The 15,796-nt window shown below is 36.4% G+C and overlaps 1 long non-coding RNA gene across 1 annotated transcript; it reads left to right on the top strand.

The window, feature by feature from the left end:
• The first annotated feature begins 285 nt into the window (after nucleotides 1-285).
• LOC124169326 lies at nucleotides 286-1,737 on the top strand. The gene is made up of 3 exons (XR_006867094.1): nucleotides 286-543; nucleotides 931-1,157; nucleotides 1,496-1,737. It is a non-coding gene; the product is annotated as an uncharacterized LOC124169326 (long non-coding RNA).
• The last annotated feature ends 14,059 nt before the right edge of the window (nucleotides 1,738-15,796 follow it).

Below are 15,796 nucleotides of genomic sequence, written 5' to 3'. Positions count from 1 at the left end.
GCAATCTTAAATACATAAGGACGTTAAGAGCTGAATAAAGTAAACCTGAAATATTTGTGGTAAATATTTTAACGTAGCAAAGTAAATGCGAAGGAATTCTACTATCTAAATAGAAAGAATTACGTTCACTCCAGTTGCGATCGTTCAAGCGAACGACGAGTGGCAATAATCTAACCCTTTTCGTCGTGACGTCACGGCTGTTTGCTCAGGCCTTGTCTCTCGGTGGCTACGCTTGAATGCTCTTGAATCACTTCGTTTCCATCAAATTCGTCTTGTTTTGAACGGTTCTAATTTCTATTGAATCTCGAATGGTATTGAAGCGTTTCGACCAATCAGTGAACGATACATAACTTTCCGAGCCTTGCCAACGCGACCTTGGAGATAACTATTGACATCATGGCCGTTTGGGAGAGGAACGCTGTGGAAGCCCTCATTAGTTTTTACGAGGAAAAAAGGTGTTTGTACGAAGTAAGCTCCCCAGATTACCACTAGAAGCAGAAGAGAAGTTCGGCGCTGCAAGACATAGCCACTAATTTGTTGCCTGTAAGTAAAATTATAATTATAATTGTTTTGGTTAACCTTGACCTATACCTACCTCGTGAAGATATTAACTAATGCAATATTTATATAAATATATATTACGTATATATTATATGTGATATCGGAATGCTTCGATAATTGTCGTGATAATATTTTGTACGTTTATTTCCTTAAAATTATAATTTCATTCACAAATATACATTTCTGGAGCTAGGCTTGTTTCGTTCAAATGGTGTTGGATATGTTTTTATTTAGATAAGCGGTGGTCCCGAAGTGGCCTTTATATTGAGTTTTTTGTAATACGAGGTTTCAATGAATCCTACAAAGAATTATTTTGTGGTTACCGCCGATATGGTCTTTTAAAATATGTGTACTCGATACTCCCAACAGTTTCGACCTGGTACCACATCGGAGGACGTGAAAACGAAGATAAATGGCCTCCGCACACAATATATGGCCGAAAAAAAAACAAATTAATCAGGTCGAAGAAGAGTGGAGCAGGAGTGGAAGAGGTTGTAAGGCCAAAATTGTGGTGCTACAACAATTTAAGTTTCCTTGAAAGGCATACGGCACCCAGGAAGAGCGTATCAAACTTGGATCCCGTGGAGCTTAACAAGGTATGCCGATGACACTTGCAAATAAATTCGTCTTTATTACGTATAATTTGTTTTGCTGGAATGTGCATTGTTTGCTTCTGGCATGAAGTAATAACATGAAAAGTCAAATTCAAGGGGCATGTTTGGAACGAGTCTATTGTTTGAGATCATCCATTGACTCCGTTATTTACCATTGTTGATCATCTATTTTGGTTTACTGTTTACGGAAATTTGTGATCTTAAGTTGAGTGCCCACTTCAACGCAGTTACTTCTGCGATATTTATGTTTTAGCTACACTTGAATACACGAAGGGACTTCTTTGCACTTCTGAACATTACATTAATTTTTTTGTCTGTAGGAAACGCCCATTGAAATACAATCACGAGAGTTATCAGATGTCACGGCAGAAGAGCAGCATGAAATTGGTACCATCCCAGTCCCCTTACTCAGTGAAGAGTCCACCTCTGCCAGCGCTGACCACTGCAACATCTCCTCAAGAAGCGGGTCATCAAGAGGAGTACCGACCCCCAAGAGGAGAAGGACTGAGGAATCAGACATAACTACCTTCCTCTCAAAGGCTTCCTCAGCCCTTGAGCAGGGGACACTGCGGAAAAACACAAAATTTGAAAATTTCGGCCTATTTGTAGGGCAAGAAATTGTCGATATTAGAGACGAAAAATAACAGAAAGCTGCGATGCAGAAAATTTTGACATAGTAATGAAAGCTAAAGATGATGAGAATGAAAGTTAACTATTTTTGTATGTTTTTTATTTTATAATTTTAATTTACATTTTGTTACATTGAATTTGATTGTAAAATAATTGTTAATTATATAATTTGCTTGGTGGAATCACTGTTGTTTGGTCATTTCTTCAACCCTCAATGGCCATTAGTTAAAAAATCTTGAGTATATTGCATGATTTAAGAATTTGTTTCTAATATCATACCAAGTAATCGTATAACATCAGGTAGTACGTAAGCTATATTAGTTGTTCAATTATTATTATTATTATTCAATTTCTGACAAGGTTGCAAACTAACTTAATTTGAAGAAGTTCTGGAATAAACTTTGGTTTCTGAATCTTAACTTATAGCATTTTAGCCAATAGTCCTTCTATTTCCATGCGATGCAAGGACGCAAATGAGTGCTCTCCTTCTTAACACGATTCATTCCAGCAATTTCCTATTTATTAACCATAGGTAGATAAATCATCATCATAGATTTTTTAATATTGGTTCATTATGGCATAGTAGGCCACTATCACACAAAAAAAGTCTTGATTTGGTTCAAATATAAAAAGCTTTATAGCGCAAGAAGGTTGTGAGTCATCAATAAAGCCAATAACACAAATGAAAAGTGGAATAATTTTTCATATAATTGCAGAAATATTACAATCTTTACTACCACAAAAATCACCAATAACAAAAGGGGGAATGAAATAGAGGAATTCATTAGCACTACCACAACCTACATGCCATTTCCCAATGGTAGTATTCCATCAGTCACAAAATATTCGCAAAATTCATCCCTAATAGCTCTCGCATCGTTATTGTGCCTATTTCCACCCTGTCTTACCAATAGGGTTGTTCAAGCCTATCAGAACGGTCTCAAAAAACGAATGGATATCACTTCTGATGTAATTTCATTTTGATTGGGATTAATTACAGATGCGTTGAAAAAGTAATGGTGGAATTATTAGCAATCAAAATTTGAACAATTTCAACGCCGCCAAAAACGGTCCGCCATCTTGAAATAGAGGTGATGACGTAGAAAGCCTGTACGCCTGGCCTGGCTGGCCTGTACCCTCGATGCCAAGCTGAGCACTCTGCATGCCGACTGGACATTGACCAAGGTTATTCCTTATTTTGAAATGGCCTATGTTGAGCATGAAACTTCCGGATGGATTAAGGCGACATGAAATCCATTCTTCAAGTTAGGCAGGCAACGTATGTAGCGTTGACAGGAATTGAAAGTTTTGTATAGCTGCATTTGCTAGGAAACTACGTGCAGTGAACTTTCATTATGCCTCTAGTGCAAGTGAACAATATTTGTGCCCTTAATGTACCCCTAAGTGAATGATTGCATATAGACGATGAAGTAAAGAGTGAAGCGACAAGTGAAGTGAGTTGTGAATGTAACATCTTCGACGAAATTATTTATTTCTTCCGTGCTGGTTCAATCAACCCTATACATTGCGATTTTAGGTATCTAACTATTGCGAAGGGGATATGTTTCATATTTGAGCTAGTTGTACTTTAGGGATACATCGAACGCATATTAATTTTCATTCGTTTGTTCGCTTCTAAGTTCTGTTTGATTTTATTACCTATTGCCAATTCTTTTTGAGCATTCGCCAGTGTTTACATTTCACGAATTTCGTTGCGCTGTTGTTTGTTTTGGTCATATTTTGGTTACGGTAGGAGTGAAAGTGAAATTCGAAGTTTTTTGATGTTACAATAACTGGTTTAGCCAGTTTAATAATTTGTTTCAGCCTATTCATTTCATTATCTTCGCAATGTCAATGTGAACTAACGTAAACTGATTCTAAGTTGTTAGTGATGAGTGGGAAGTGAGGTGTGGAGAATCCTTTCGAACTTCAAGGAGTGCAAATTCTTTTAGTGTGTGCAGAGTGATTGGAAAACCGATTGTCATGTTTTATTAGCGTTACATAATAGTGTTTTATATTTATTGTGAGCCAAGTTTTTCATTGAATCAGTTGATTCAGAATATACTCATTATAAGTATCAAAAAGACAGCTCGTGAAATATGTGCGTTGTAGTGCTATTTGTGATATGATGAGCAATAAATATGTACAAGTAAGGGTAATTTTGCTTATTATTACTCTTATTGAAGGATAAATTTGGATTTTCTTTAAACACTGATCTGGCGGCAGACGCTGGAGATCTTTAAAAAAAGTGGAATAACCCTGCTGAGCCACTTAAACAACACTGCAGTAGGGCGTCTATAGGCTTGTGACGTCACACATGAATTCAAGATGGAAGTAGGGCTTTTTGGCGTAACGTAATATTTGTCACTGTTTAAAGCCTTCTCTAAACATGTACAATGAAGAAAATAGCATAATACAATTGTCATTGCTCCTTCTGAAGCACGATCTTTCGATTTCTTAAATAAAAAAATATGGTGAACAACCCTATTGACCGTCAAGTATTGGGCCCTCCCTCCACACTCCAGGAATTACCCTTCCATCACTCATCACTCTATCTACCAGACCTTGAGGCAAGTAATTAGCGTCCTTCTTTGATCTCAAAAAGTTGTGTAGTACTATACAGGCTAGGGTCACAATTTCCACTTTTTCAACAGAGAGATTGATACAGTTTAATAGTATTCTGAGGCGGTTCGCTAAAATACCAAAAGCATTCTCTGATGTCCGCCTTGCCCGGCTAAGGCGATAATTAAAATTTCTCTTCTGCAAACTCAGTCCCCTATCTGGATATGGTTTCATTATATTATATTGAAGAGGAAAAGCATCATCTGCCACAATCACATGAGGGACACCGAGTACACGGCCAGGCAAAGCTATGTTCGGGGGTATATGCAAAGAATTTTGGCGCAATGCCTCAGCAAGGGTGCTCTCACGAAAAACACCGCCATCACTCACTCTACCATTCACCCCGACATCGATGTATAAAAATTTATATCTGGCATCTACTAATACTAACAGCACAATACTGTGTGAGCCTTTATAATTGAAATAGAAAGACCCGTCTGCTCTTGAGGATCTAAAACGTATATGCTTCCCATCAAGAGCACCAATGCAATTGGGAAAATTCCATTTTTCCTGAAATTCCCTTGCTATTTCCTCCCATTCATCAACACTTATCGGCATCTGAAATGAAAGATAATACATTAAAAATTCAAATCGAGGAATTCTATACTTATGTTAATATTAAATTGAGTATATTGTACAAATTTTATCTAATTAGCTCGTTTCAAACAACTTACCTTCAAGAAATTCTCTTTCAGAACTTCATAAATAGCTCTGCATACTTGAGGTACAAAGAGAGAAATAGTATTGTGAGCAATCCTCGTGGAGTACTGTAGACTTTTGTAAGACTCCCCAGTGGCTAAAAATGTCACCGCCAACCTATGTTTTGCCGAGATACATTCCCGTAAAATTGTGTCTCTTTTAGATATGAGAGGCGACACCAACTCCAGTAACTCTCTAAAATTGTTGTTATCCATCCGGAGGAAGTTGGTGAAAGATTCCGGATCCTCCGTTTCCAATTCCCGGTACAGCAAGCTCATGCTACCAGCGGCATACCTCCGGCTTAGCCATTCTCTTGACCAAAGCCTTCGACGATTTCTCCTCCGACCTTGCAGTACTGCTGCCACCACTCCTACGCAAAATGCCACTCTTGCTATCTTTGCGTTGTCACTATCCATCGTCGGACGCAAAACCAGATTTAATAATTGTAATGATGTATCAAATGATGATATCAAAACGTTGTTATGAGTGCGGGTTTCTACGCGCTTTATCAGAGAGTATAACGCTATACGTTATTCCTTTGTCGATCATGTTGCCTATCGATATTCAAGTCAATTCAAGCTTTCTGGAACAGTCTGAAAGAACGTTTAACTCGATTCAATGTGTGTTGAACAATCACTCTTGAAAGACCGTCTCGAATGGTCTTGAATCTTCATTTATCGTTCAAGACGACTTGTTCAACGTTCCTTGTTCAAGACATCTCGAATAGTGTGAAAGAGGCTTAAGTATAATTATAATTTTATCAGTCCTTACTTCGGTAGGAATTTCGTGAGCTTCGGCGCAATGTTTCCATGTTAACTAAACATTTTCAATCGTAGAATTAATGTAACTCCCATGTTCCTCTTGATGAATTTTGGAATAACTTCTAATTCATTTCATTTGGAATAACTTCTAATTCATTAAAGAAATTTGATGTGTAACTATATTTTAAAGAGTTCTTACTCCAGTGGAATTTTCGAGTTAGTCCACGTGATGGTTCTATGTTTACTGAAATTTTTAAATGACATTTTGTGTGCATTATTTCGACAGTTTTAACATATCATAACCCAATTTTGCTTCTAAGAAATATAAAAAAAATTATACATTTTCAGCCCTAATCAGGAAATATTTAAACTACGCGATCTTTCGTGCTGTAAAGTCTGATGGCTAAAAAATATGTATCTGCCACAATTATTATGACTGAGTAAAGAATTTTCACTTTTTAAAATGAGAAGTCTTGAAATGTAATTTCTCTCAGAAGCACCTCTGGGTTAGAAAGCTTTTAACCCATTTAAATAGGGTGTAGATTTCTAGTGTCTTTCACGGGTATTTTGAGTTAAATTTGTGTTTTGTTATGATAATGTACATTCATTCATATATTTATTACATTTCTGAATATTTACATTTTATTTAATGGTGTTTTTAATTGTGCAATACTCATTTGTTTCATAAAAAATTGAATGTCGTTTTCGTGTTGTGTATCTTAGAATAGATAGAGCGTAAAATAGTATTATGTAAAAAAAGTATTTGTTTCAGGCGTGAGTTAATGGAACCTGCTTGACACGATGAAAAGTAAAGATTAAAAAAAAATTTATGTGCGGCTGTTTATTCTCTGTCTTCTGTGCATTTGTACCAGACGATGACGTGCCACGTGGAAACCTAGGTCGTAAATTAAATATTTATGCGGAATAACAAAGTTTTCTTTACTTTTCACTATGTAAAAAATACTTTTCAAATTGGGCAGTCCAATATGTGTTCTATTTAAATACCTTGCGTTAGATACTTTTGAATAATAAATAATGATAGTGATAATATTAAGGATTAATACAATACGATAGTCAATAATCGCTATCTATGTTGTTTTATAATTTCACAGGCTTTGTGTCGCCATTTTAATAATTTATTAATTTTATTATCGCATTATAAAATTCTTTGTCGGGCGATATTAAAAAATAAAAATGCTGTAGGCTAATATTTTCAAAATTCTGGGATATCGTTTTTTTTACGATGCCATAACGTAGTACGTTTAAAATATTAAGGATGTGGCCCTTCGTTGGGTGGAAAGAGCATATCTAATGAAATTTTACAATACATATGTACTTGGATTTAAAAGTAATACCTATATATTTTAACCAAAGCCCATAATTTTTTCCGAATAACATGCTTTGTAATTAGAGGTTCTTCTGAGCAATGTCTGTCTGCTAAACTGAATTCCGCGATAACTATTTTGAAATATAGTCTTTCTTTCCCAAACAATGCAAGCATTTATTTACAAATGGTATATCTTTTGTACATTTACAAATTGTACCGATTTTTGTGATACAATTGCATAACAGTAGTATTTAAACTTCTTGTATACAGATGATTCGCAATTCAGTTGTAATAAAAAGGCAAAATACAAGGGAAACACAAGTTTTCAATACATTTGTAATAAATCTTTAATTAATTTTAATTATAATCTTTAGATTGTAAAATGATGGAAAATTTATATTTATAACTGTAGAAAAATAATAGCATAATTTCATAATTGCAGACGACTTTTATTCATGAAAATATCGTAAAAATTATGGCATGAAACGGCCTTGGTAACCATCAGTGTTTGATTTTTTACTCAACAGAGAGGATCGCAATAAATTAAAGTTTGGATTCACGAGCGCATAACTTCGGAATACGCTCTTTTTCTTGCTCATAAGTGTGAAAAACATCAACAAAAAAGAACAAGATAAAATATCTATAGAGCGTTCCACATTTAGTTGACAGTACGGGCCTTATGGATAACAGTGTTGCCAAGCTTCCGCTCCGCCGGCAGGCATCCTAACAGCGTATGCAACCACACATAAAGTGGCGCCAAAATGGTAGTGTTCAAAAAAAAGTTAGGAATCGCACGAAAGACGGCGTATATTAAGGAATCTTTTAGCGTAAATTACAATAACTTTGATGCAATATAAAAGGAAAAGTCTTTTGTTATTTTATGTATGCACTTATTCAATGCACAAGCTGAATAATGAATATTCTGTAATGTAAAAAATAACAATAAATTGAAGGATAATAAAAATTATCACCATTCCTGAATGAGACAAATTTTCTGTTCCTTCCATATTATGCAATATTTTTTGGCTCTGGCTAGTATTACATGAAAGGCGATGTTGTATAAGGCATCATCAATCTTTAATTTTTCCAAATTTTCCCGTACTTGGTTTATTGTAAATTAAAGATCTCTTTTCAAGCTGACATCTTCAAAGCTACTTTCCTTAATGTTTTCTTTCCTCCACCGTGTATTAGGCTAGGATTCCAATTTCCTTGAGTAACAAGAGGCATGATCTACCACTATAATTGATCCTTCGGGTAAGTTTGCAAGAAGTGAGTGCTCAAACCATCTCTCGTAACACTCGCCACCCACTTCTTCATGCTCATCCATTGAGTTCTTTATGTACAGAAACGCATGCGATGCTCCTTTTATGAACCCATTTTCCGTTCCTGCGTGTATAATTGCAAATCGTCCTCCTCGGGAAGTGGGGGCCAAGCCCAGTACTTAGTCCAGCAAGGAAAGCTTGACACGGATTTTCTAATTGTTTGGGGAAGTTGCATGAAATTTTTTCCAACGAAATAATATGTGATTTTTATAGCAATTTTCACCAGGAATCCATTATCGCCAATCAAACTTCTCGTAAACCATTGATTTTATCATGAAATTCATTTATAACAGTGAAATGCGTCTGCAAACGCGAAGTTAGCTCTGATTGTTGGTGACGTCATTTCTCCCTACGGCGTTTTCGTTTTGCATGTACGGCCGCAGAAGCTACAATGAAGCAGTCGTTGAGTAAGTGAATATTTCGGTATTTTTTTAATCCGTGTTTTCTCTCAGACATTTTATGACGTTATTTAGTCACGTCAAGTATATTTTATCCATTTTCTGTATTCGTAGAACAAGAATATATCGAATATATGCGAAATGGAAGACGATTTCGTAAAAAGGCTGTTGCGATAATCTCCGAGAGGTGAATTCCATAATGATGGCATTATATTTTTAAAGTAACCCAGACTTTTTGGCTGCAGAATTTAGAGAAGTGAAGGCTTCGCGGTAAGTTTTTCTAGTTTATTATGGCATTACTGGACCAGCTTTTACGAATACAGTAGTAGCTACTCGGCCTCCGTTGAAAATTTCTACATGAAATTTTGATGCATCTAGTTAGTGTAAATATAGTTAATATGGTACAAGTTATGATTTTTTCCTTTCTGTATGATATCAGCTTTTTGATTCAGTATGTTGTGAAATACTTTCTGTGCACAGATTTAAGGTAATTTTTCTGTACACATTATGCACATCATACTATGTACAGTTTTAAGGTGTGTTCTGTATGCATACTGTCTGAAGTGTGTACAGGTTTTGACACGTTATGAACTTTTGTAGCCGCTTTTATAGTGACTGCTTAACGATAGGCATAAGCATAAGATAATACAGCTTTTAATGTTAGCTATGAAACTTCTATTAGAAGCCTACAAAATAATTATAAGCTATTTAGCAAACGTATGACAAAATTCAATCATTTATGTTAAATAGTATTAGGTGCGCAATTAATCTCTCGCTGTTTTTTAAATGAAAAACACATCTTTATTTAAAAAAAGGTTATAAATGAATCATTCAAAGTATTTTCCGTCGCTTCCTAAAAAATTTCCCCATCATTGAGGCAGAGCCCGAATACCGTTATGGTAGAAGTGATTGTCTTTTAAAGCTATCCTCTAATCCTGCTTTTTTACACCAAACGGTTGTCAATGCAGGAATGAAGGACAAGCAACTTGTATTCCCTGACCTTTCTTATTACGCTCTCCACATGGGTCCTAAAGCTTTCTATTTGCTTAGTTAGCTTAACTTCGTCTTGAGAGCTCTCTACATTCTTGGAAACTCTTGGTGGTCTAATTAACTCTCCAATTTTACCACTGAATGAGTGATCAGTTAGTTTGAACGCGCGATCTACTTTTACCCCACAGCCTTTAGAATTTGCTCAAGAAATCCAGTTTATGCGAATGGCACTATCTATTGCCCGGCCACCATTACCCCTCGAAATGAAATTTTCTAAAGAAGAATCATATGATTTATTTTTTTTGATTGAGTTTAGATAGAAATATTTGAGCTATAAACAATTCATTGATTTTATAGTAATGTTAAAAATGATTCCTTTTGAAATAATTGCGTTTGAAAAAACATTATTCCTATTTTTCTTCACAATCAGCAGTATAATGCACTGATTAGTACTGTAAAAAAACGAATTTAGAGTTTCCTTCGCAATTCACTTTTTTACTTTATACCTATCGCAGCGTAATAAACTAAGCGCAATTTGTTATACTGATCGCAGTAAAAAGAACTGATCCATACAATAGAAAATGTCACTCACTGCAGTGAGTACTGATCTATTTTTTTATGCTCCAATTCAGGTTTAAATTTGCCAAATTGGGTTACCTGGCTTTTCTATTTCTATTTCTAAACAATCAATAGTTGACTCTACATGCGAAGGCGAGCAGGAAAGGGAATTGGCATATTAAGCAATATCTTATTTTTGTCAACCCAAAAAACTAGATTTTTCAAAAGACTAGCCACCGGAATAATGGAAGCAGAGAAATATCGTGCCGCTGTCGAGGGCGAGACATTGAGATCTTCTAGGCTAAAATATTGAAGGATTTGTTGAGTCTAATTTTCCTGAACATAGCAATAACAGGTAACCCAGTCTTTCCTGATAGCATATCGACAATAAAATAATTTTCACAATCTACTCTTAAATGCAATGCTGCCTTTTTTCCAAGAAAAACACAATATACTTGATCCTTTGGCTATATATCTCCCTGTCTGATTCCATGTCAGTCACTTATCATATTCATAGGAGAAGTAGCAGCATTGGCGGAAACAGGTTTCTTTTCTGAACACAAACAATTTTTGATTCTGGTTTCAATTGGCATGACTTATCCTGACCTCGACTTTCCACCACTTCCTCAGGTTGTATTTCCTCCTATGGCTCTAAGTCAGTTGATTTGAGGAGGTAGTGATTATGCATCAGTGAGTTTCTTACAAATTATACACTGCTAGGTAGCAAATATGGTTTCGAGGGAGTTCAGTTGGAATACTATGCATGTGAATCAATTGATTTCGGAGAGAGGGAGGGTAGCCTACTGTTTGTACCCTTTAAGTATTCTTATCGTGATTAATCATTGACGAATTCAAAAACATACAATAATTATAAGACATCGGGTACTACGAGGGCCGTCAACCTACGATAACTCAGCAAAAACAGCATGCAAGCGACAGGCGGGTACTGCGCGAACAAGGCAACTGCACGTCCTCCGCACCACACGCTCAAGTAATTTCTCAGCATAATTCTGTCGTAATTACTTAAGGTAAAGTGATCTTCACGAACAAATCCCGTCGTTTTCGTCGACAGATCGTTCTTCCTCTTCATCGCCTTAACCCACTTCTTTCTTCTCGCTTTACTATTCGACATAAGAACGAATATTTTATTAGAATTTCGAGATGTATTTGAACGTATAGGCACCACGCAATATTTATTATTCGATATTATAAACAGCACTTCACGTAGGTAAACATACCGTCTTCCTGGCGTACGTATACCGCAACAATCTCGAAGCTCCACGCCTCGGACGTTAGCAACTCTGTTTGGGGAGAAATGACGTCACTCCTCTTGGACACACTACTTTCGTTCGCACCCCCCACTCCTCCACTTTGACCTTTAATATCTTGAAAACTAACGCTTGCATTGAAATTTCCCCTGGTAGATATTATTTCCTAGAGGTTTACTACATTTTGACATAGTTTTCAAAAAATGTGAAAATTCCCCATTGCAAATCGTCCTCCTCGGGAAGTGGGGGCCAAGCCATAGCCACCTAGAGAAAAGGCCCCGTCACAAGCGACGGCTGAGGCTCTGACGTCACCACGAGAAGTGCTGTGTTGTTCCGGCTGCCGTTGGAGACCACTTTGTTTACGAGTGTATTTACGTTACGTTTTACCACATTTTAGGGACTTTTGTGGTGTTAGTTGGTGAAAATTTAAGTTTCTGAGGGTAGTGAAGTTTCCTTTATTATTGAATTTCATTCGCTGGACTTCATATACGTGTATTTGTGAGGCCTCTTTGTTAAAAAGTTCCTTTCACATGCGTAGTGCCGGCATGCGAAGAAAACTCCACAGGAGTGGACCCGAGGTTCGAGTTTTTAACTTTCCAAAAGATCCTGAGCTGAAGAAGAAGTGTATATGGGGGATAAAAAGAAACAATTTCACCTCGACGGAAAACATTAAGGTATGTACTCTTTCTAGCTGTAATTATTTGGATGTAATTTCTAGGTAGATGTGTCTTGGATGTTGACAGTACTAAAAGTGAGTGAATTAAATACAGAAGCGGCATTTCAATTGGAAATTCTTGTATTTTAGCTGAATTTTTTGTATTATTTCGTGCAGTAAACGTGAGGTTGAAGGAGTTTCTTGGGAATTATAATATAGCTGCCAAGTTTATAGCATCGAATATTCTTTAGTATCTTGCCCTCTGCTGTGTTATGCGTCTAAAAACTCAGCAAAACAGTGCTTATTTAACTATACTTTTGTTACTCATAGTTGAAAAGCAATGTGAATTATCTACGCGATAATTTATGTGCTAAGGTATTTTCCATGAAACTACCAGTCTTTTATTTTTGGCGTAGTAAATTATATTAGGGGGTAAAGCACATAAATTTCTAGGGTTCTTGGGTTCAAATTAATTTCAGCTTATACATATATAATTCCGTAAGACCAACGATATTTACTTGATAAATTGCATGGATAGCATCTAATCATGAGAAATGCATAAGTCGCGTAAGAAACGTATGTTTCTATACTATGCTATACTATGTTATTGGTGTGTCTGAACAACCGTGAATGAAAATTTGCGTTTTTCTCTTACAATTGGTGCAATGAACCGTAATTTATGTATGCCCGGCTTTCATCATCTGAAATTATCTTATGGTCTAGTTTAAAATTTTAAAAAATCTTTAAGGTACATAATGATCTCCTATATTTACTGGCCTAGTCATTAGATATCTCTCATGCAGAAATGCCTAAAATTGGAAATGAAATAACTACTTAGTAATTTTCATGACTTTTTCTTATTTATTAATTTTAGTCGTGTGATCTTCACTTCTCAGCGAGTGACATCAGAAAAGAACCTGTGGCCTTGCGGGAGAAGATGGGAAAGATAACTCGTGTTGAATTAGAAGTGTCATAGGAGGAGGGTGCCATTACTTCATTTGAAACTGTCATCTAGAAGACAGAATGTCATAGTGGTTGAAGTGACATAAGGGACTATGGTGGATTTGTTTTTTATAAGTGGTTCATGTGACAATGGACATTCATCTGAAAAACTATTGAAGATAGTTATTGTGGCTTCTGCCAGTGCTCTTTTAAATGATTTTTGTTCAAAAGAAAATACCAGTATTAGTTTCACCAAATTAGTTCATCGTAATAAGAGAAAATTGTAGGTATTATTTTGATTGACGAATGGAAATACAAAATATTTGTATTTTACTTCTGTGCTTTTTTCTTTACTGCCGCCAAAATTCCTTGTGGTGATTACTTCATGCATGTTAAGTAAGATCTGAGGTGTGATTTAAGAGATGTCGTGTTCTTTATGCAAATGTGAATGCTGGTGATATGGCAGGACTTCCAAATTTTTTATGCGATTGATACATCTACTGAAGTGGGATTGAAACTTTTGCTCATCCCAAATAATATTTCAAATACTTAAGCTCCTGGGAGGGGTACGTTTTATTAGCCGAGGCTGGACTATACGTAAATTTTGGCTTGCATTTTGATGCATTCGAGAGTAATAATGGCAGATGTGTCAACGATACCAAATTTCACAAGTCTTTGATATACATTGAAAATCTTATTTCGTCAGGCTCTACGGTATGATTTTCATAGCCCATGGGCATATCTAATTTAATGCCAAAATAAAGAAGAATTCACTCTTAAATAATAGATCCATTTGGGACTTTGTGTGAACACCTTTTACTCTGCCAGAAAGAAATTATTTATCCAAGGGAAGTATATGGAATGCAACCAGGTTTAATCAAATACTTGCCATCACTACTTTATGCTATCGAATTTCGAGACGGTTTTATGTTGAATAATAAATGCTCTTTGGATGCAAAGAGCCTTCTCTACATAGTCATTTCAGATTTTAATATTGTTATGTAGTACTTCTAGTTCACAACGACAATTTATGAATTAGTTATAAATAGTTTTTTCTTGAGAACGGCGAAGTTATATGTTACGTGCCATAAGACGTAATATTAACGAATAACTTTGAGATTGAAAAATATTTTTGTTGATGCGTGTCAGTATTTTCTCGGAACCCGCTGACTATTTTCTTATTGACTGAGTAAATTAGGTATCAATTATCTTTTCACTTCGGCGGCTAAACCACCGTCGCAGACAGCACCACAACTACTTCTGTTCTGCCATGCTCTGGCATTAGCACTTCAATGAGTGACGTCACACGCCTGTGAACGGGCCTTATCTCTAGGTGGCTGTGGCCAAGCCCAGTACTTAGTCCAGCAAGGAAAGCTTGACACGGATTTTCTAATTGTTTATTTCGCAAACTAATGTTCACTATTTGTCCAACATTGATCCAACTTTCGCCTGTGAATACACTCGTCCTGTGTTCGCGACGATATTTTTTTAGCTGCCTTAAATAATTAATTGTGCCTCCAAGGAATAATATCATCCCTTTCGATAAGGATGATTCTTTTCCCCCTGCGTTCGTACACGAAGCCTATGTCCAAAAGAAGACGATATAGTGTTGTCCTTTGGTAATCTGGGCGAATACTATCCATATTTACCGAGTTTAAGATGGATTTTAAAGTCGGAGGAATATTTTTCACGAAGGATTCATGTACCTTCCTTCTAATTCCCGATCTCACAAAATCGTCGAAAATCACTGCTCTCGAATTTTTGTAAGGCTGTCTTATTTCTTTAGTTTTTGAAGGAGTTACCACTGGACCACGGGAGCTTTCCTTTCTCACTCCGTAAACAGCGGACTCCGAGCACCCAGTAGCCTTCGAAGCTTCTCGGCAGGTCTCACTAATGCTGAGAGATTTCCTTAAGTACGAGAAGACTTCGAGCACCAACTGTCTTTCGTGGCTTATGAGCTTCTCACCTTTTCTCCTCTTCTTTTTATCGGACACATTGATTGGGCGTGTTACAGCAGAGATAAGTGTAAAACACACTTCACAATTCTCAAATTCAGCAGACCACACAACACTTGTTCACTACAAAAAAATGCAATGACAACCTGAACACCTTCGTAAATTCTTCCCACGGCCCCTTCGGCTAGGGACGATTCTGGGGCAGGTTTTATGGTACCCTATGAAAGGAACTCAGAAAAAAACCCAAGCCCCCTTTTGTAAAAGGCGTGTTCTGGATGGGGTAGTGTTTTGCACAGATTATGAGATATTCTCTTTCTTGGTTTCTGCGGTGGGACCGAAACACCCAAGGCGAAAGCGTCTTATTTCCAAGCCGCTTGCATACTTTCGTGTATCAATGTACTCAGATAAAAACACTGCTGTTACGACGTATGAGTATTATCTGTTTAGGATATCAAACGAATAGATACATACATTTCATAGTATGCATTGACAAA

This window comes from Ischnura elegans, chromosome 12 (genome assembly GCF_921293095.1).
Source record: "Ischnura elegans chromosome 12, ioIscEleg1.1, whole genome shotgun sequence".
NCBI classification, from domain to species: Eukaryota; Metazoa; Arthropoda; class Insecta; order Odonata; family Coenagrionidae; genus Ischnura; species Ischnura elegans.
This window is presented reverse-complemented; position numbering and strand designations above follow the sequence as displayed.